The 20,866-nt window shown below is 39.1% G+C and overlaps 1 long non-coding RNA gene across 1 annotated transcript in view; it reads left to right on the forward strand.

Annotated features, from left to right (window-relative positions):
- Window positions 1-20,131, forward strand: part of LOC134758021 (uncharacterized) — a 38,075-nt gene extending 17,944 nt beyond the window's left edge. The window contains exons 2-3 of the long non-coding RNA XR_010132717.1: window positions 19,388-19,548; window positions 19,867-20,131. This is a non-coding gene — a long non-coding RNA (uncharacterized lncRNA). The remainder of the gene's footprint in view (window positions 1-19,387; window positions 19,549-19,866) is intronic.
- The last annotated feature ends 735 nt before the right edge of the window (window positions 20,132-20,866 follow it).

Consider the following 20,866-nt stretch of genomic DNA (forward strand, 5'->3'; position numbering starts at 1 on the left):
AAAATCAAGTTTGCATGAAAATCAGACAATAGTTTTTCACATTGAGGCAACATGATAATATACATTACAAATGTTATTTCCTAATGAATGCAATATTCTCTTTTCAGAGTCAACAGCATGGACAAACCTCAATCACCAATATCATTTCTGTTGGCCTCATTAATTACTTACTATGGGCCTAGTATTTCACCAGTATCAACTCATTTACTCTTTATAACAACCCAGCACGGCCAGTGCTCTTCTCTCTCTTTTTATAGATGAGGAAGTAGATGCTTCGATGTCACAAGACTGCCTCTTATTACGCAGCAAGTAAATGAGAAGACAGTACTCAATATTGGCGAGGTCTTGACACCAAAGCCCTTGCTTTTCTTCTTTATGCCCGTGTAGGGTTGTCAGATTTAGCAAATAAAACTACAGAACATACGGTTAAATTTTAATTTCAGATAAACAACAATTTTTTTGGTATACATCCCATGCAGTATTTGAGACATACTTACACTGAAAATGTTATTTGTTATTTATCTGAAATGTGATTTGATTAAGAATAATTTTATCTGGAAACCCTATCCTGTTGTCTCTATCTGTGTGCATTCCAATCAGTTGCAGAAAAAGGAACTAGAAAATAATCTTTCTTAAGGGTTATTAGGAATAAATCTGAGCGTGGGCCTCACTCCAGAAGCTGCAGTTTAACGTCAGTCCCAGGTGATTTGTATGCACATTACTGTTCAAGGAGCAGTGGCCTTAGAATGCTTACAATCCAAAATGACTGTGGTCTAGAGCTAGGGACCAAATTTAAAGACCCCTCCAGACCTGAGAGTCTAGGAATCTATGAGGGAAGTGAATGTGAGATAGAATAGCAGTTTACTATTTTTTGCACTTACTTAAAATTCTGATACAACTTTATATGAGGCAACAAAAATATTTAAAAATCAATAAATATTTTCTTTATAGAATTACAATACTTGATTAGGTTTTTGAGGATAGGAATAAAATTAAGCAGAATTTCACGATTCTTTTGCAAAGCATTACAAGAAGTATCTTTAATATTGGATTTGAACTCTCTTCAAATCAAGTCACAAACAGAATATTTACAGCAGAAATAATGCTACTCATTTTATAAGTAAGAATACTTTTGTTTAAATCCATAACATCAAGTATGAGATGCAGAGAGAGTAAAAGAGTTTCCCAAATGATACAAGTACTTATTCATTCCATGTTTATTGAACACCTGGGGGAGGTGAAAGGTGAAGGTGTGTTACGATAAACATCTGCAATTCATGTGGGATGTTGTGGCACCCCTTTATGCAAAACTTTAAATAAATGGTCTCTTCCAGGAACCTGCTTCAAGTTGCTGAGACAAGAATGACATCCAGGCTGGGCGCGGCGGCTCATGCCTGTAATCCCAGCACTTTGAGAGGCTGAGGCAGGCAGACTATGATGTCAGGAGTTTCAGATCAGTCTGGCCAATATGGCGAAACCCCGTCTCTACTAAAAATACAGAAATTAGCCGGGCATGGTGGCACACGCTTGTCGTCCCAGCTACTCAGGAGGTTGAGGCAGAAGAATCACTTAAACCCGGGAGGCGGAGGTTGCAGTGAGCTGAGATCGCGCCACCGCACTCCAGCCTGGGTGACAGAGTGAGACTCCGCCCCGCCCCCCCAAAAAAAGAATGACATCCAACAGTTCCTCCTGCCATGCCTACAAAAATCATTACAGCTCAAATAAACATATGGGTCAGCTCATTTAGCAGACATGTATTAATTTCCTACTATGTGCCAGGCTTTAAAGAATGGGCTTATATGTGAGAAAAAAGGGGCAAGGAAATATCATCATGTGCCATGATCCAGTGGACTAGGAATGATGGTACTATCCAGGACAGAACCTTGAAATGGAGAGAGACATGTGTGTGTATGTGTGTGTGTGTGTGTGTGTGTGCGCGCGCGTGTGTGTATGGGGTTGGTGAAGAGAGGTTGGATACAACATCAGGAAGCCAGGCTGGGGGATCTGATTAGAAAACTTCTGCAGTCTCCAATCTTGGACTTACTACATTGCCTTGCCTCTAGCCACAATTAAAGAAAAGTAATTCATTTCCATCTGCCTGGTTTTAAGTAACTGGAAAGTCTTTCTGCTTTAATTCGTATGCATTTTCCATATTTTTTTCTCTCTGACATTAATTTGCACAGGGCTTAGAAAAAGGTACTTCATTAACTATTAACCATGGTACTTAAGAAGTTGGGGACTTTCAAATCATTAATCATATTAAAAATATATAAATCCACCTCTCTTCATATTTGGGCCACAGAGGTTCACGTTATGAAAAGAGTTTTAGTGATTTATTTGGTCTTGAACCGCAAGGTTCTGTTTTTCTTAAATCCCTATAAACAGTCTACATTTTGGACACTGAACAAGTAAATGTATGTTGCATTTTCTCACTGAATCCACAGGGTTATTAAAATGTATACTTATTCCCCAAATAATCCAAGCTCAAGCACTTGAATAAGAATACCTCAAGGCTTTCCTCTTTCATTTGCTTTGTGGACAGCAACTACAAGGCAGGGATGAGTCAGCACGTGTGTCCAGCTAGCAGGAATAGGCAGTAGCCCTGGTTTATGCTAAGCCATAGGGGAATTTTGCAGTCATTTTGTGCTGCACTGTCCAGGTTTTTCAACATCAGTGGAACCTTTTGTGTTTCACCCACTGTATGGAAAAATCCATGACTGTCCTAAGAAACCTGAGAACAAACACCCATCTGCCTATCCTTCCAACACAGGCTATTAACCACAGTAGCATGTACCCCGTTCTGGGCTGATACTTAACATTTTGGGTTTTCATCCTTACAAATTTACATAAAAATATGTGTGATTATCTCAATTTGACAGAGGAAAAGAAAACACAAGGTCAATCAGCTAACCAATGGCAAGGAGAATCTAACAGATCTGTCAAAAGCCAAAGTCAGTTTTGTGTTCACTAAGATGTACTATTTCCTTACTCCATATAAAATGTAATAAAAAACAAATGAAAAAAAAGCAGACTTGGAAGGAAAAGGCGATGACTGTGGCAAATGGGCAATATTAGGTTCGAGTGTGGAGCGGGGTGGAGCTCAGAGCAAAGTCAGCCAGCCAGGCCTACTGATTATGTAAATATTAAATGTGTTTATACCAGTGTTCATTAATCTCCATTTGCACCTGATGGGAGGTAATTCTCCATGGCATTTCTGTGAGTCTTGTGACAGCTTTTGTTTAGGATGATCTTTATAGCAAACAGCCTTGGAAAGTAGATATAGTGTCTAGTGTACCTCTCTAGGATAGAGAGAGGGAAGATTTGTTTCCTGACCAGGACAATATAGATAACTTCTTCCCCAAGGGACAAAGATTCGGCATGTTTTCTAGCATCCCTCTTGAGTGGCTTCCTAAGTTCAGTGTTCCCCAGCTGTGACACAACTCACAGTGTGTATAGTATCCACCAGGACCCGGCTTCGCATGGGGCCCAGGGAAACTGGAGGGTAAGGGGAGCTGAAGCCGACAAGAAGCTCATGCTGCCTGTTGTCCCAGGGGCAATCAACTGAGTAAATCGATGTGTGTTCATTATCTCCTTACCAGTCAAACCTATAGAATTCTGCAGAGCTGACCTAAAACCTTCCTGATGCTGCTTAGGGACTGCTTGACAGCATAATCAGCTCCTGCATCCCCATCCCTTCTCCACACTTCTTTGTCTTGTTCTGAGCCTGGGCTTCCTTGCCTCTGGCTTCCTGGTTAGGATTGGCATAACGGGATGTACTAGGGGAGATGGGAAAATGGGAAGAGTGAGAGGTCAGGGTATTTATTCTTCTTGCTCCTTCTCTGCCTCTGTGGCTACAGCTCCTGCTTGTAGTCTCTCTTTCATAGCCAGACTCATAAAAACAGTGCTCTTGGAAAAATATTATGTCACTCTTGCTAGACCTTGGGTATATCACTATTAAAAGCTTTCACCAGCTGGGCACAGTGGCTCACGCCTGTAATCCCAGCACTTTGGGAGGCTGAGGTGGGTGCATCAGGAGGTCAGGAGATCAAGACCATCCTGGCTAACACGGTGAAACCCCGTCTCTACTAAAAATAAAAAAATTAGCTGGGTGCGGTGGCGGGCGCCTGTAGTCCCAGCTACTTGGGAGGCTGAGGCAGAAGAATGGCATGAACCCGGGAGGCAGAGCTTGCAGTCAGCCAAGATCATGCCACTGCACTCCAGCCTGGGTGACAGAGCAAGACTCCACCTCAAAAAAAAGAAAAAAAAAAAAAACCTTTCACCCTGCCAAAATCTCTATAAACAGCTTTCACAAAGCTATCTGCAGTAAACTATTTTGGAAGTGCCACCTTGTTTTTAAAAATAAGTTAAGGCAGTCTCTTACGGGTATGAAACAGGTTATACACATATACATAAAATACTGCTTTTAAAACTGTAAATTACCTCTTGTCCTCATCGTACTGAGTCTTTGCAGCCACCTTGGACCTCCATAAGGCAAAGATACTTGCCTTAATTTATGGTACTCTCGGGAAGGCTTTGACTGGACTGTGTTACAAATGCATTTTCACCTGCTCCTGGCCATTTGTTTTGATGCCTATAGAAGTCCTGTGGGTGGCCATGTTAAAGATGCCCTCTTTGTCAGCATGCATCTCACTGCACCTCTTCTCGCAGATAGTTATGGTTCCCAGTATGCAAATAATACACTTTAAGTCTTGGTATAGTTAAATAAATGTAAAGAAAATTTAAAAAGGACCACAGCATAAAAACTTTCTACATAAACTTAGATCATTTGAGGAAACTTCAAGTGAACTCAGAACCACAGTTTGTAGTTGGAAGAGATCTCCAAAGATGTGTAACAAAACTCTCTCATTGTACAGTTCATTTGATTCTTGGAAAACGAAAATTGCATGAATTCATTTTAGTCCCTGTCATAATCATCACATTTTCCCTTTTTTAAATATTATTTCTACAATGCACCAGAAGAAATTACAAGAACAGTTCTAAAATTCCAAACTAATAGAAAGGTATATTATCCCAGTAGTACATACGAAGAGAAAATTACTAAGTGGTTTGTTTCCTTTTGTTGACAGTAATTATGACGATGAGGCTGTGATGCTCATGCTAGGTCTCAAAGGATGAGCAGGTGTGGACCAGGAGGATGAGACTGTGCGATGGCAGCTCTAACAGAGCAGGCAGCCTAGGCAAAGGCCTGGAAGGGAGAAAGAAATTGATGTATCCAGGGAGATAAAAGCAGGTCAGAGTTACAGACGCATAAGCTAGAATTGAGGGAAAACAGAGGAGAGAAAGGTGAATGCTACCATTTAAAATTATCTGTTTCTAGCCACACAGCCAGGTTTTCTCACTATAAATGCCTGCCAGCACTGGGCTGGAGAATAACCAAGATCAAAAACACTCAGGTTCTCAATTGACCAAACAATCATGATTAACTATTTGAGAGCCCTACTTCCATTAATAGTTCTTTAGCACTTGCTGCGTGTCTAAGCACCACGACAAGTGATTCTATCAAAATCCTAAGTAATTTTGATTCAAATTAAGTGGTCATTATGAACCAAGGTCAATGCATCTATTGAGCAGTTTCCATCACCAGTATCTCTCCGAAGAGTTGTTTTTTTATTCTCTCCCATGAAGTCTAAATCCAAAAAGCATCTAGATCAATGCAGTTCAAGATAAAGGCTGGGCTCTACATGGATGAATGTGAGTTTGCACAAGGAGTTGTTAGTGGATAATTACTGTTTCCGCAATCTATATCAGTAACTCCTAAAGCCTCACCTAAGTAGCCATACAAATATAAGTAAAAATAGAATGCTTGTTACTTTGATACAACTTCCAGGCAGGTTGCCCATCACTTAGCACCTCCCCAAAATCCAGTGTCTTCTCTAGACTTCTCTATACAGAAATGTGACCTAAGTAGAATTTCTGCATAATATTTTTAAGGGAGGAGTTTTGAGAAAGAGAAAAGTTATCTCAGAAACTAGGACTTAAAGTATAATTTTAAAAAAGAGGGAAAAAAGGTAGGAATGAATAAAAAGATATTGTTTCTGCTAGCAAACAATTTATATTATAACTAAGTAGATAATTATTTTAAAAAGCAATTAATAAGAGACAGTTAGACAAGACCCTTTGGTTTAATGCTCTGCTGCTGCCATCTTGAAATTCTTAATGATTTTTAAACAAAGGGTCCCATGTTTCCTTGTATTGGGCTCCACAAAGTATGTCTCTACTCTTGCCTGTGATATGGGAGTCTTCAGATGGGCAGGCATTGCATGCACAACTGGTCAAGGAAAGCAAATGGAAAAGAAAGACTTAATCCAGGCTTTAAATAAAATTTAGGAGGTAAATAATTTAGGCAAGGGGAGGGGGGAGACTTAAAATTCTGAATTAATACTCTTCCTGGGAAAACAGCAAAAAAAGTAATAATAATAAATTAAAATTAAAGCCTAAAATTAATCTCCCAAAATGGTTTCAAAAAATAAGTTACTCTGTTTAGGCTTTGCCTGTTTTCTCCAACTTAAATAGCTAGTATATTTACTTAAATCTACATTGTTGCTTCAGCTTCCAGAAAGGATTTATTACTGTACACAGACCGTGAAATAAGTTCATAATTATCAGAGAATTCCACAAGGTGTCAGCCTCAAGCTAAAATGATAAATCCAATGCTGGGAAATAGTTTTAATTTTAAGAAATGAAGATTTGAAGTCTCCATTTTGAATTCTGTGTCTGGGGCCTGTAGTAATGTAGCAGCCCCTATTTGTTGGGTGCCTCGTGCATGCTAAGCACTTAACATACATTATTTCTAATCTTTAAAATAACCCTGTGCTATGGTGTGAATGTTTATGTTCCCCCCAAATTCATATATTGAAATCCTAAGCCCATTGTGATGTTTTCAGGAGGTGGGGCCTTTGGGAGGAGATTAAGTCATGGGGCAGAGCCCTTATGAATGGAATTAGCATCCCTAACAAAAAAGGCACAGGGGAGCTTATTTGCCCCTTCCACCTTGTGGGGATGCAGCTAGAAGGCACCATCTACGAGGGAGCAGGCCCTCGCCAGACACCGAATCTTCATGCACCTTGATCTTGGACTTCCCAGACTCCAGAACTGTGAGAAATAAATTTTTCTTGTTTATAAACCACCCAGTCTATAATATTCTGTTACAGGTGCCCGAATGGACTGAGATATCTCTATTGATTTTAATCCCCATTTTACAAATGAAAAAATAAGGTTAATGAGTGTTAAGTCAATTTCCCAAGGCATACAGCCAGAATCAATATTCAAAGACAAAACTATCTGAACCCAAATCCTGTGCAATTTCTGCCATACTGCCTCAAGGCCTCAAACAAACAAAGCAGTAAAAAGAGTTCAAGAATGGATATAAAACAAACTCTGGGACTGTCTCCTGTCCAGGCTCTATTCTACAGCAGCTAAGGGTGCTGGACCGTCACACTGGACCTAATAAACTTCAACCCAGCAGCTCCTGTCTCCTGGGCTTTTGAGCACAATAGGGCTGCCCACCAGGGCAACTCCCAGGCTCTAGAACCCTGCAAAAGGGCGTTTCAATATCCATTGGTTTTTATCATCATCTATTATTATTGTTATCTAGTATTGTATAAGTTTCAAAGTAATGTTTGGTGTAAATCATAAGCATTAATATTACTGTTGCTTCCAGATGTTCCTGATTTCCCAATCACACCGGCAGGAATTTCTGCTCTCAGGAGCCTCCTCTATAGCCGTAGTTTCTTGACCCAGACCTACAAACTCAGCCCTTTGCCTTCTGAAGCTCTGGGGCCATTCTTCCCTTATTTAGAAGGTGATTCAATATTAAGCTTATGGCTGGTTGTTCTGTGCAACATTGTAGTTGAACCTTAGACAAGCCCCTGTCCGTCCCAGGCTCTTGTCATTTGGACCCATTGCTGTGTTGTGCTGAACTTGAATCCATGCCTTGGGAAGGCAACAACTAGCATGAGGATTAATATCTCTGGCTCTGAGTTTGAGTCCTAGTACCATCACTTTTAGGGTGACCAACCATCCTGGTTTGCCTAGGATTGTCCCGGTTTCAGCACCAAAAAGTCCAGGATCCCATGAAATTCCTCAGTCACAGGGAAACGGAGATGGTGAGTCACCCGAAGTTTACTTCCTAACTGTGCAACCTTGAGCAAGTCACCTAACCTCTCAAGGCCTGATATGTAAAATAGGTAAAATACTAATATTTACTTTATCACATCATTGTGAAGATTAGATGAGTTATGTATACAGTGATTAGCATAGAATAAGCATGAAATACATTTTAGTTAATAATATGATTACTCTTGGCCCGCTAGTACTCACTCAGCCTATCATTCTTCTAGAGCTCCTAGGACTGGAAGATTGCTTTGTTCTTGCCAATCATTTCCAAGAAAGGGAAGTCCTGCCCTAGAGCCCAAGATAAAAAATTGGGGCCCTTCCTGCCCTCTATCTACCCTTGCTTTTTCATTTTTCTTGTTCCTACGCTATCAGCTCTCCTACTTAACAAGCCTCTGGGAGCTCTTTGTTTTTAAGCATCAGTAACCATTTTGACAGTTCACACTCCCAAAAGCCTCAGTGACCACGAGAATGTCCCTCTAAAAAGGCAAAGCCAGTGATCATGGGCCCAGGAGGGAAGGTCTGAGCCTGGTGGTGCCTAAAATCTGAATGTGGCTGAAAATGTACACCCTGATTCTATTCACGGGTATAATAACATGAATCTAGCCTCGAAAATAATTTTGTTGACTTGGCCAATAATCCTTCTCAATTCAACTGCGTCTAATGTCCTGTGTAATTAATGATCTTTCTCCAGCCAGGCATTTAATGGCTGTCATGTTTGACTACACTTTGACATGTATATCTTCATCATCATTATAAATATTGCATTTTACTACTTTATAAAAAATTATATGCATAATTAGATTCTGTTTTATTTTATAAAATAACGTTGTTTTTCTTTGCAGCAAGAAAAGGAAAACATGGCTAGAAGTGGTGCCTGCTCTATTTTCTTTTTCCATCTTCTGTACACTTGTGTTTATGTTCAAACACATTAAAACTATATGTACATATTGCCTCACTTAGGAAAGCTTGCCAACACATTCTGGCTATATGTTATCTACTACTCAGGAAATCATAACCAAGAGTCTACAACTGAAAATAGCGTGCTTTATTTCTATCTTCTAAAAAGATACTCAGGGTTTATATTTCCTCTTCATAGGATACTGTCACTAAATTTTAGGCTTTGTCATTTTAAGTACAATCAATACCTTGGGGCAGTAATATCTATATTTTATCCATTATCTTCTTGTCTAAAATGTCTTATTAAACAACTGAATGGCTTATTTGCACAGGAGAGCCATTTTGGATAATTTTTAATGCAGATTTCTGTGTAGCTCAAGTCTACCTTCTTCCCAAGGCTTGACTGAAGTTCTGAGGTTATTAGTCAGTAGACTTCCTTCTTCCTGTTCCAGCCTAATTTTGTATTCTTCTCTGAGAAGGGGATACAAGATGGATCCCCAAGAGCTGCAGTCCCCTCTGACTCTGTGGGAGAGATTCACCTATCTACACAATATCTAGGCCAATTCTCTGGTTGGCTGCATAGGCCCAGTCTGAAGAGAGAGCTGGGGTTGGAGTATTTGCTAGTTCAGCTGGGGAGGCATCTGCATCTGGATCCCTGATCCACATGCCATGATTAAACAGGAACCCTCAAAGAATTAAGGTATTACTACAGATGATCTCTCTATTAACCTCCAACCTTTGGGTTTTACGACTTTGTGATTTAAAATGAATGGACTTGAGCTATAAAAGTTACAATATACTCATGGTGAAGAATAGGTCTATAATGCTGGAATGGGAGGCTCTGGTTTCTGGAAAAGTCAATCAGGAAACGACATAGTAGGGATAGAGATGGCAGGAGCTTGAGTGTGGAAAAAGAGAGAAGAACTTCAAGGCACTTTCCTTTGACATGTTTGAAGGAAACATTGACTGTGTCAGCATTACTTGCCCAGCACAATTGCCAATATACTATCAGGAACACCAGAGACAACAAAAAGGACTCACCTAATGAAAGAATATTGTCTTATTCTAAATCAATCAATCAATCCTTTAATTAAAGACTTCTTGGTCTTATGCAGGTGAATATATCACCATCACGCCAATGCACGTTTTTCTTGTTGTGAGCATCTGTTCTTTGGATATTCCCAGAAATGAAACTTCACGGGACATAAAATCCTGCACCCTTAGGATGTTAGACCTAAGGATATTAGCTAATCATCTAGCTAATCTCCTTTTGCAGGTGAGAGAACAGTTCAAATTGTGAAGCACAGGTGTATCCAGACAGGCCTTACCTCTCCAACAGTGTTTCAGGATTATAATTTTTCATTACCACGAAGAAGAGAGGTAGAAAATTACAGGATTTGAATGTAATCATAATCCTTTAAAAATACCCCTTGCTCTTGACCTCTGAATTATTATACCAGTTCCAATAAGTTAAGGTTGTCATTAAGTTTTAACTTAATCTCGAAAAGAACAAAGAAAGCTACATGATCTCACAAGGAGAAATACATGGAAAATTTTCCAGCTCATTGCCCCTGACTTTTTATACAATTATGCATTTGTAAATCCTAATTGTACCTCTGCGATCTGTATCAGTACACTCTATTGGAAGTGGCTGTCATTATGATCTCAGACCTAGCACAGAGTTCCTGAAGTACCTACATTCCTAGAAGACATGGAAACTTTCTGAGAGTCAGAAAGTTCTGTGCAATTTCAGATTGGTTCATTAGCATAATTGTTTCAACATTGAAAAGAAAGATTCAGGCAATTTAAGATGTTTATGTAGAAAAATATGTCTATAACTGTCTCCTCGACAACGTAACATGGAAGAACCACTGATTCACTGTCCAGAATCACCTCATCAATAGCAAAAAGAGCTTCCACTTCTTTAACTGTTGCTCACAAGTATTGGCATCCAGCCTATAATTTCTTTCTTGAAGAAATTCTGTTCCATTAATTCTGAAATTCAGGCACTTCCATATACTCACTTAATCTTACACATCCATGCTAAGAATAATTTTTCACTTAAAAATGAGTTGATGGCTCTAAAGAATGACAGAGGGATCCAGCCATACCGTTTGTGGTAAGTATTCCAATCTTTGACTCAGTGGATTAATCACTACCAGAATGAAACACGATCTCACCCACAATACTGGATAAGGTATAACTAACAATGATATAATGGTATTCCAGACTTTTGTATAAATTTATTCCATTTCCAGGTTTCTTATATGACTTACTTCCAAATCAGAAGATTATCTCTGTTCAGAAAATAAAAGTTGATAGCTTCCCAAGAGAATAGAAACATCAAAGACAGAAAGCCTTACTTTGATCTGGATTCCTCAAGGGTAGGGAAGGGAGGATGAGTTCACCCAAGAATAAAACAAAACTTTACACCATGAAGCCCCCATCTGACTTGTAAAGAACTTTTTCTCTCAGGCCTCATTTATTCACTCTTTCATTCATTTGGCCAACATTTATTGAGCACCTACTATATGCCAGGTACTAGGACAACATCAGGAATTCAAAAGCAAATAAGCTATGTTCCTTCTCTCAAGGAGCTCATCATTAATCAGCCATGTTAGCAAATAATTACAGTGTTCCATTCAGGCTGATATCTACAGTAAATGCTTATGTAATTCATGAGCAGATCACACAGATCAACCTTCAACGCTTTCTGTACTTATTGAATTGGTATTAGTATCTCCGCATATCCCCTCAAAGACTAACAATTTCATACTTTGGATGATTCTTTCAATAATGCTTTGCCTTTGACTAAAATAATCAATACCTGACCACAAAGATGCCCAAAGTTATTAACCATGCAATTTCACATCTTTCAGGAATTTAATCCCACACTTGCTTCCTCCTCATACACATACACACACAAAGCATTTGTCTCACAGTGAGTTAATTCCCGAGTGCTTTTTCAGGCTCCCTTGGCCTATAGATACCATTCAATTACAGTGACAGGCAGTGAGTCCACTTACCACCTGATACCCCAAAACGCTTCAGGAACATCAGGTAGGTAACTCTTGACATCAGGAAGACTGACCGTTAAACCAAATCCTAGCTATAGGACTGGAGTTTAGAGGCATGAATTTTCTACTTGTACAGATATTACAAGATCAAGAAAACAGTCACTACTATTGAGTCCTCATCATAAGCCAGGCACTGTGTGTTAAGTATTTAGCAGGTATTATTTCATCCTCACAAAAATGAGGTAGATACTGTGTATTAGCCCATTTTCATGCTACCAATAAAGACATACTCGAAACTGGGCAACTTACAAAAGAAAGAGGTTTAATCGGACTTACAGTTTCACATGGCTGGAGAGGCCTCACAATCATGTTGGAGGGCAAGGAGGAGCAAGTCACATCTTATATGGATAGCTGCAGGCAGAGAGAGAGTTTGCGCAGAGCAACTCCGGTTTTTTAAAACTATCAGATCTCATGAGACCCATTCACTAGCACAAGAACAATATAGGAAAGACTCACCCACATAATTCAGTCATCCCTCACTGGGTCCCTCCCACAACACATGGGAATTATGGGAGCTACAAGATGACATTTGGGTGGGGACACAGAGCCAAACCATACCATACTGCTATTATCCCCATTTTAGAGATAAAGCAACTGAGGTCAAATAACTTGCTGAAAGCTACATAACAGTAAGTGGTGAGGCCCTGATGGAAAGCCCAGCATGCTGACTTCAAAGCCCACTGATTAGGAGGACATAGTTAAAGAAACTGGAACCCAAGATCTTAGGGTGGCACTATTAAGACATCTGAATGCTGACTTTAACTTTTCATATTTCCTTTGAGGACAACATTTTCCTTAGATTTTGATGAACACCAAGTGCCATGGCAAAAGTCCATTAACCACACAATTTTGTCTCATCTTAGTAGAGGCTGATTTGCACAGCCAACTGCTTCCAAGTTTTACTGTTTCTGCTGTATCACAATGGCTGTTTATAAAGCTTTTCTCTGGTACAGATGTAAAAGACAGTAAGGAGTTCTGAAAGGATCAATAGGACTATAAAAAATAGATTTTCAAGTTGTACCATCTCTGTCTTATGAAGTTAGCCCTTTATTTATTTATTTATTTAGCTATGAGTGAGTACAATGCTGATTGCACCTGAAGAACATTTTATATTCTGTTTCAGAAACTTGTTAATACCTTGCTTATTAATTAGAAAATAGTGCGAGTGCCTTGTATTCGGGCTAGGAAAGAGACTCCCATTGCCCCGAGTCTCCACTAAAACAGAGCACAGAGCCAACCACCTTTAACATCCAAAAATGAGCCTCTTAGACATATCAAAGTAAGTCTAGCTGAGAGCTGTGTAGCAGACAGCCACAGGGCCCCACCATGATTAATGGTGTCAATATGAAGTCCCATGTCTGTCATCTGGGGGCAATGTTTGTGATGATGGCATATTCCGCCTTTCAATTCTCACTTTCCTCTTAAGGAAGACTGCTCATTTTTATCCTCTGAGCATGTTCCTAACAAGACGGATGTACCATCACACATTTAAGGAGGAAGAAAAAAGGGCAACTGCAGGAGTTCAAGTAAAAAATGAAAGCTGAATCATTCTCAGTAATATCCGAAATTTATATCCCTTAGTATCACCAACTGAATTACCTCTATAAACATTAGTTTAGAAAAACAACTTTTCACTTACAGCTGCATGGTAAAGAACCACATCACATCCATCCAGGAAGGATCTTATTTTCAATCTAATGTGCCAATGGCAGTTTCCAATAAGAAGAAGCAATTTGCCAGCCTTGCCAATTACAATTTGTCCTTGGCTGAAGATGACAGCAAAGTCTGTGCCTCTGGTTCATTGAAAACATCAGAAAGATATCCCTAATACTCAGTCTGTTTCTCTGTGAAGTTAAGCATTAAGGAGGTGATTAAAATTCAGCTTAATTTTGGTACCAAATCAAAGGAAAGACATTGCTATCTGATGGTAGGGGAGGGTTTCAAAACTATCCAAAGCAGCAATGACATGCATTTACATTCCAAGCCCTGTGGATGACAATGAAGCTTGGCGCCTCCAGTTTCACCCTCGCCAGGAAGCGGCTGTTCTGTATCCTATGGATATAGGGCTAAAGGAGGTATCGACACTTACTGCACACAGATTGATTTAAACATGCAGCTCTTGCCTCACTTAATACCTCTTTTATTAAAAGATGACCCTTGGCCATGAAAGAAAGGTCTGGGAAGAAATGGCTTTTATTGTGACACTGATTTTCTGTGTAATGATCAGAAAATTATTTTCCCTCATTTTGCCCAAGCTATAATGTTAAGACACATCAGAGAGTTGATTTGTGAGGTTGCTATGATGACAGAATCACATGAAAAAGCAGATTGGAGATATCTGCTGTGTTAATAGGCTTTTAAAGATAAGTAAACCGATGACACCCAAACAATTATCCAAGAAAACACTTTTGAAGTTGATCTGCCACTATTACATCAATGCAACACTGGATTATTAGTGTGAGGAAGTGGGAGACTTTGCTTGCTAATTAAAGGTAATACTTATGTCCTGACAATGATTTGATGCACAGGAAATTAAGCCTAAATTATCTCCTCTGGTTCAAGCATCAAATAAATGTTTCAGGGAGAGACATGATCTGGTGATTTATTTATTAATTCAATAACCCTTCATTGAATGTCAACTCCATGCCTGATTGGCTTCACTAGAGGCACAAAGGTGAGTAAAACTGGGCTCCTGCCTCAAAGGACTTGCAGAAGACTGAAGGGGGCACACCTGCTCCTCAGCCCTGGCCACTACACCTGCCCTCACTTGGAGGCTCACACTCTCCACAAGCTGCCTGCCCAATTTCCATGCTGATCTCTGTGGGAACACACTCTACTCCATTTTTACCTAATTAACTCCTACTTATCATTCAGATTTTAGCTCTGTGCCTGGCACACGGTATTTGCTCAATAATTATTATTGAATGAATGACTAAATGAACAAAACATCATAATACAATACAAGAAGCTCTCAGATACAGGAGGAAGCAAACAGCTCTTGGGCGCTGGGACCATGGTAAGGATATCAAGGAAGGCTTCACAAAGGGCATTTGAGCTCGTGGTATTTGAGATAGATTTCGAATGGAATTGAAGGGTAAATAAGGGCAACATGAAGAGAGGGTTACAAAGTGGTGAGAAAAGAGGAAAACTTATACTAAACAAAGGAAACACCATCTGCAAAGGCATGAAGGTATAAATGAGAATGAAGTGTTGGACAAACAGCAAGTTTAGGGTGACTAAATTAACATAGAGCACATTGAGAACAGTTTAAACTGGAAAGTATGTATGAACTCTATGTTGAAGGCCTTAGATGCCATAGTTAAAAGTACTGATTTTTTTCCTAAGGTGATGGGAAGTCTTTGAAGGCTTATACATAGGTGTATCCATTGAGATTCGGAGGCAAAGTAAGTGAAAAACAGTAACCACTCCAGCTTAAGGAGAAAAAGAAGAATTTATTAGAGAATATTAAGTAGTTCAGAGACACTCTGGCAGAGACTGTGAGCACATACTCTAGCGGTCACATCAAGACCCTGGGCACTAGTCAGCAAAACCTCCACCAGTACTCTAAGAAAGCCATTCCTGTCACCCTCAACAGAAATGAATTCCACAGAGCACCTCCTTCCTCCCATTGCTTTTTTTCTAATCAAAGTCATGCTTATATTCTTCTGATTGGCCCAGGTCTTATGCCAGCACCATAGCTGCAAGGGAGACTGGAAAGTGAATTTCTAGCTTCTATCTAGGAAACCATGATGTGAGAAATTCCAAGCACAGAAAAGGTATTTCAAAGAAGCTAAAAGGCTACAAATCATAGAAACTATCCACTGCCACATGGAAGATGCATAATCAAATTGACATCATAAAAAGATTCATTTGGTAGCACTATTGAAAATGGATTGGAGAAGAGGAGAGTTGGGAGAAAAGGGGATCAATTTAGAAGGTTAGAGCTGGCAAAAGACGAAAAGAACATAGACTTTAGTGCTGACTGTGGACACAGAAGAGTGAACACAGAACAAGGATATAAGATCTAGGAAGCAAGAACCTGGTCTGTCTTTTCACTTCTGGAACAACAGCACATAGCAGGTGTTCAATAATTTTTGCTTTTATTGTTAAAGAGTAATTTACATACAATAAAATTCACCTTGTTTGTGAATTTTGAAAATTGTATATCATAATGTAACCACTACCACCATCAAGATATACAACAGTTCCATCACCCCCTAAATTTCTTCATGTTGCCCTTTCATAGTCAATCTCAGAACTCCAGCCCCTGGCAACCACATACACACAGTATGTAACCTTTCGAGTCTGGCTTCTTTCATTTATCATAGTGTGTTTGAAGTTCATCCTTACTGTGGTTGTATCAGTACTGTGGTACATTTCTGTTTTTTCCATAGTAATATTCCATGGTACAAATATATCAGCATTTATCCAGGCCCCAGTGGAAAGATATTAGAGTTGTTTCTAGTTTGATGGAAAATAAATCATTCATATGTTTGTTCCAAAATAATTTTCATTTCATTTGGGCAAATACCTAAGAATAGAAGCACTGGGTCATATTATCAGCATATGATTAACTTAATAAGTTAATTATCAGCATATGATTAACTTAATAAGTTAATAAGTTACTGGAAACTGTTTTCCAAAAGCAATGTATTAGAGTTTAAGTTACTCTGCATCCTTTCATGTACTTGAGATTGTCATTTTTGAAAGTTATTCCAATAGGTATCCAGTAGTACCTCATTATGGTTTTAGTTTGCATAATAGGTATCCAGCAGTACCTCACTATGGTTTTAGTTTGCGTTTCCCTGAAGACTAGTCATGTTAAACATCTTTTCATATTCTTATTTATATTTGATTGATCTTTTTTGATAAGATGTTCAAATATCTTGCCATAACTGTTAAATAAATATTTGATGAATTTATAAGCAAACTTACACTAAAGATATTTAGAAAAATAAAGTTACCTCCACCTGAAATAATTGGACATTGCTAGGGAAAGGGAAAGGATGGAGTCGAGGAGCACACCACACTTTTAAGTGAATATTGATTAAGAGAGTTTAGCCAAAGGATTTAGAAAACATAACCAAAGATGGCTGTTCCTTAGCATAATTAATTATTACAATTCAATAGTTTGCACCCAAACCTAAAATGCATAGAACTGGATAGCTTAATAATGCTTCCTAGAAATTTTCTGCATTTGTGAAAACAGATAAACTTCAATTCGTTTTTACCTCCTTCTTCTAAAATAAATAAATAAGTCTTGAAAGCCAATCCCATATCATTCACCAGGAAATGCTAGCAGTGGCTCAGTGTTTGCTCTACCAAAGAGTACTAAATAAAATATTCAATCACGAGAAAGAGAAATGTAAAACTGCAAGCTGTAGGCCCCAGAAGCTAATTAAATGGTTGGTCCTTTGTAATCACCTTCCCTACAATGAAGGAAGCTGAATAGCAAGGTCAAGAGATTAGACTTTGCTCCCTTCTGAGTCATTGAAGAACCACAGGATCTTGGACAGTAGGGGATAGCTAATAGCTGACGGAAGAAGAGTTGCTTTCTTTGCCTAGGACTTCCAGATTATAAAAATAACACTGTAGGTTGCATCTGAGCCAGGCCAGCACTCCACTGGGTCTCTTGCTGCAGCTGGGAATGAAGATTGCTGCATGGCCAGAGCAGCTGACGGTCGAGGGAAGCTGGAGCCAAAGAGTAGACATGGGCCCGCCAGCATATTTGGAAGCTTCATGAAAGATGAGCTAATCTTGCTCTCCATTTAAACAGTTATAGTAGAACAGTAGACATCAAGACAAATTGAAAGAAGAAAATAAAATATGGAATACATATCATAGTGTTACTGTGAAGTAAAAACATTAGCTGAAGAAAAGTGCACTGTCCCTTGAATCAGCCCAAGCAATATTATGAAAAGGCCAGGCTAGGGGGTGTGAATTTTCTCCATCCTCAATTGAATCTTCCACTGGAGTAAAACAACAGTGTAGAGACCTCAAAGATCACTGATTTCAGCCCTCACTTCCTCAATAATATGTGTGATAGAAGGGTATAAGAGAGTTTATGACTCCCCCATGCACAGGAAATTATTTGGTAGCATTACAAGTTAGAACTTGGATCTGGTGATTTGCCACTCAGTCACTCTGCCAAAAATGTCAGCGAGAAAGAATGCAGCCCCAGTATGGGGTCTGTAACTACACACTTCCCAAAATTTTGTATAGGGTTTTTGTTAAAGCCTTTGCTTTATCCTACCCCTTTCACTGCTCTTAAAAAATAAATAAGTTACCAGAGAACTTACCATTTAATAATTTTTAAACACATGTTATACTTAATATAAAAAACACTCTATTTAATGTAAAGCTAAGAGGGATGAAAGAGAAGAAACAAAATTAATAGAAGAGAATTTCCATAGCATGGTCTTGTGGGAATGGCTGTATCTGGAGTTAGGTGTTAGTCCATGAACTCGGGAAATACTCCTGGGGTTCTGTTTGTTACTAAAATGAACATGTTAATGCTTTCCTATTAGGGATGTTGTTGGCTTCTCCAGATCTCCAGGATTGTGCACATTCTAGGTCACACTGTTGCAGGACTTTTCCTTAATTCAGCTAAAGATGGGGTGCTTTGTCCCACGGCCATGAAAATTCAGGCTCACAGACAATTTGAATGATGAGTGAGACAGGGTTTTATTGGGTGAAGAGGAAGAAAAGGGGGAAACAGGGACTCTTGCTAGGTCAGAGTCCCTTCTAGAGCACTTCACGCCCACTGTTCAAATCCCAGGCTCCACACAGGAAGAGGAGGAGCCAGACTCCTCCCTGCTACAAACATGGTAAACTTCATAAGGCTCCACCTCAGTGGGCAAGCTGGCTGGAGTTTCTCTGAGGACCCCCTCCCACCTGGCTGTCTCAATACTGCCTGGGCATAAAATCAGAAGCCACAGAAGAGAAATCTCCCTCTTCCCGGAGGACCTATTTAGTTCTGCATTAAATAATTTTAATTATTAATTTTGTATTCAAATAAAAACACAGATAATAGAAAAGAATGCAAAATTTTAAGAAATTTAATGTAAATTACACGATTTTCAAAAAATTGAAGGTCGTGGCAAGTTCCTTTGCCTGTGCCTTCAAATATATTTTCTCTACTTCACAAACACAAATGAAAACAAAACTCACACTCCTGAGAAGTGGCAGAGTTATTCAGTGAAAAGAGTTTTAGAAAGGAAACATTTTGCTTGTCTTTAATACAGTTTCTTTCTTTCCTCTGTCAAATTGTTTCTAAGGTGGGAAACTACATGTGCATGCTTGACACAACTTGAAAACAATACAAAACAACAAATCACAATTGCAAAATCATACAACACAAATGGAATCACAGTCCGTAAGGGAGGCCATGAAAGAGAGAGTGCATGTGGTGGACATATTAAGCTGATATGCAGACCTGGTAAGTTTCCAAAATGTTCTGGGACTAAATCAGGGACAGGAATACACAGAGGGAAGCCCATACTTGGTCGAGGTTGGTTCACAGCAGAAATGACAGTGTAAAGATCAATAACAGTCCCTTGTTACTGAGAAGGCACCGTTTTCACATTCAGAAGGGCTTGTCCCTGGACTAGATAACTGCCCACAGTTATTTTTCTTCGGTAAATCAAAGCTGTCAATTACAGCCTCCTAGAGCAGCTACTCCAGCTGCTGTAGGATAGACAGGGCTGAAAAGGAAAATTGACTGTGCATAGCTCTTTCCGGACTTGTTTCCTGCCAGGGATGGTGTCGGACAAGTGCTGAAGGCACTGTTTGTTTCCTGCCCCCATGCTGAGCTCAGACCACAACCGAATCCAGAGCCTGCCATTTATCACTTGACCACGTGCATCTGAACCTGCAAGACACTTGCACAGCCTCCACTGAGGTGTGAAAACTGACAGTTTCCTTCTCCTGCCACTGGTTCTGCAGTAATTAAAGCTTTTTTGCTATCGCACTCCTATTAGTCTCTTGGTTTTAAAGATGCTGCTAACACAGTTAAGTGTGTATTACCAAACTCTGAATTAAAGGCTTTTACAAGCCACAAGAAAACCAGATTAAGCTAGCAATTTTTATAAGAAAATGTCTTAGTAAAAGGTTCAAAAACAATGGCTTTTTGAGCAGAAGTTTGAATTATTTACAGACAGTAATGATTTTCAGAAATCATTTGTTCAGATAGTAACTATTGATTGCTACTTTGAGCTAGGCACTGTTGTAACCTATACACTAACACTATTTGATAGTTGTGCACATGGATTAAACTGAAAAGAATTGTTTAAAAGTAAATGATTAATACATGCTTGTAAAAAATAAGTTAAAAAATACTCGAGGACAAAATGAAAAGCAAATGCCTTTCCCACGACCACCATTCCCATCCTACTATTCATAATCTGTTAGTTCTCCAGTCATTTTTCTCTCTGTGTACAATGTGTGTGTGTGTGTGTGTGTGTGTTTAAATATAAACTGTTTAATAGTGTTTTTGCTTTTGAAAAAATGTCATAATGCGATAAATACAGTTCTTTGACATAACTTTTTAATTCAGTAATGTATTGTGGACATTCCTCCATGAATCATACATATCTTTTTTATTTTTTTAACAGCTATATAATGTTATACAAAATTAACCTACCTTATTTCCCCTATCAATGAATATTAAGTTTTTTCCAACTTTTCCCCATTACAACAAGTTAGTTATCCATGAGCACCCTTGTATTTATATCCTTGTGTATTTGGGATCGCAATTC

This window comes from Gorilla gorilla, chromosome 2 (genome assembly GCF_029281585.2).
Source record: "Gorilla gorilla gorilla isolate KB3781 chromosome 2, NHGRI_mGorGor1-v2.1_pri, whole genome shotgun sequence".
Classification (NCBI taxonomy): Eukaryota; Metazoa; Chordata; class Mammalia; order Primates; family Hominidae; genus Gorilla; species Gorilla gorilla.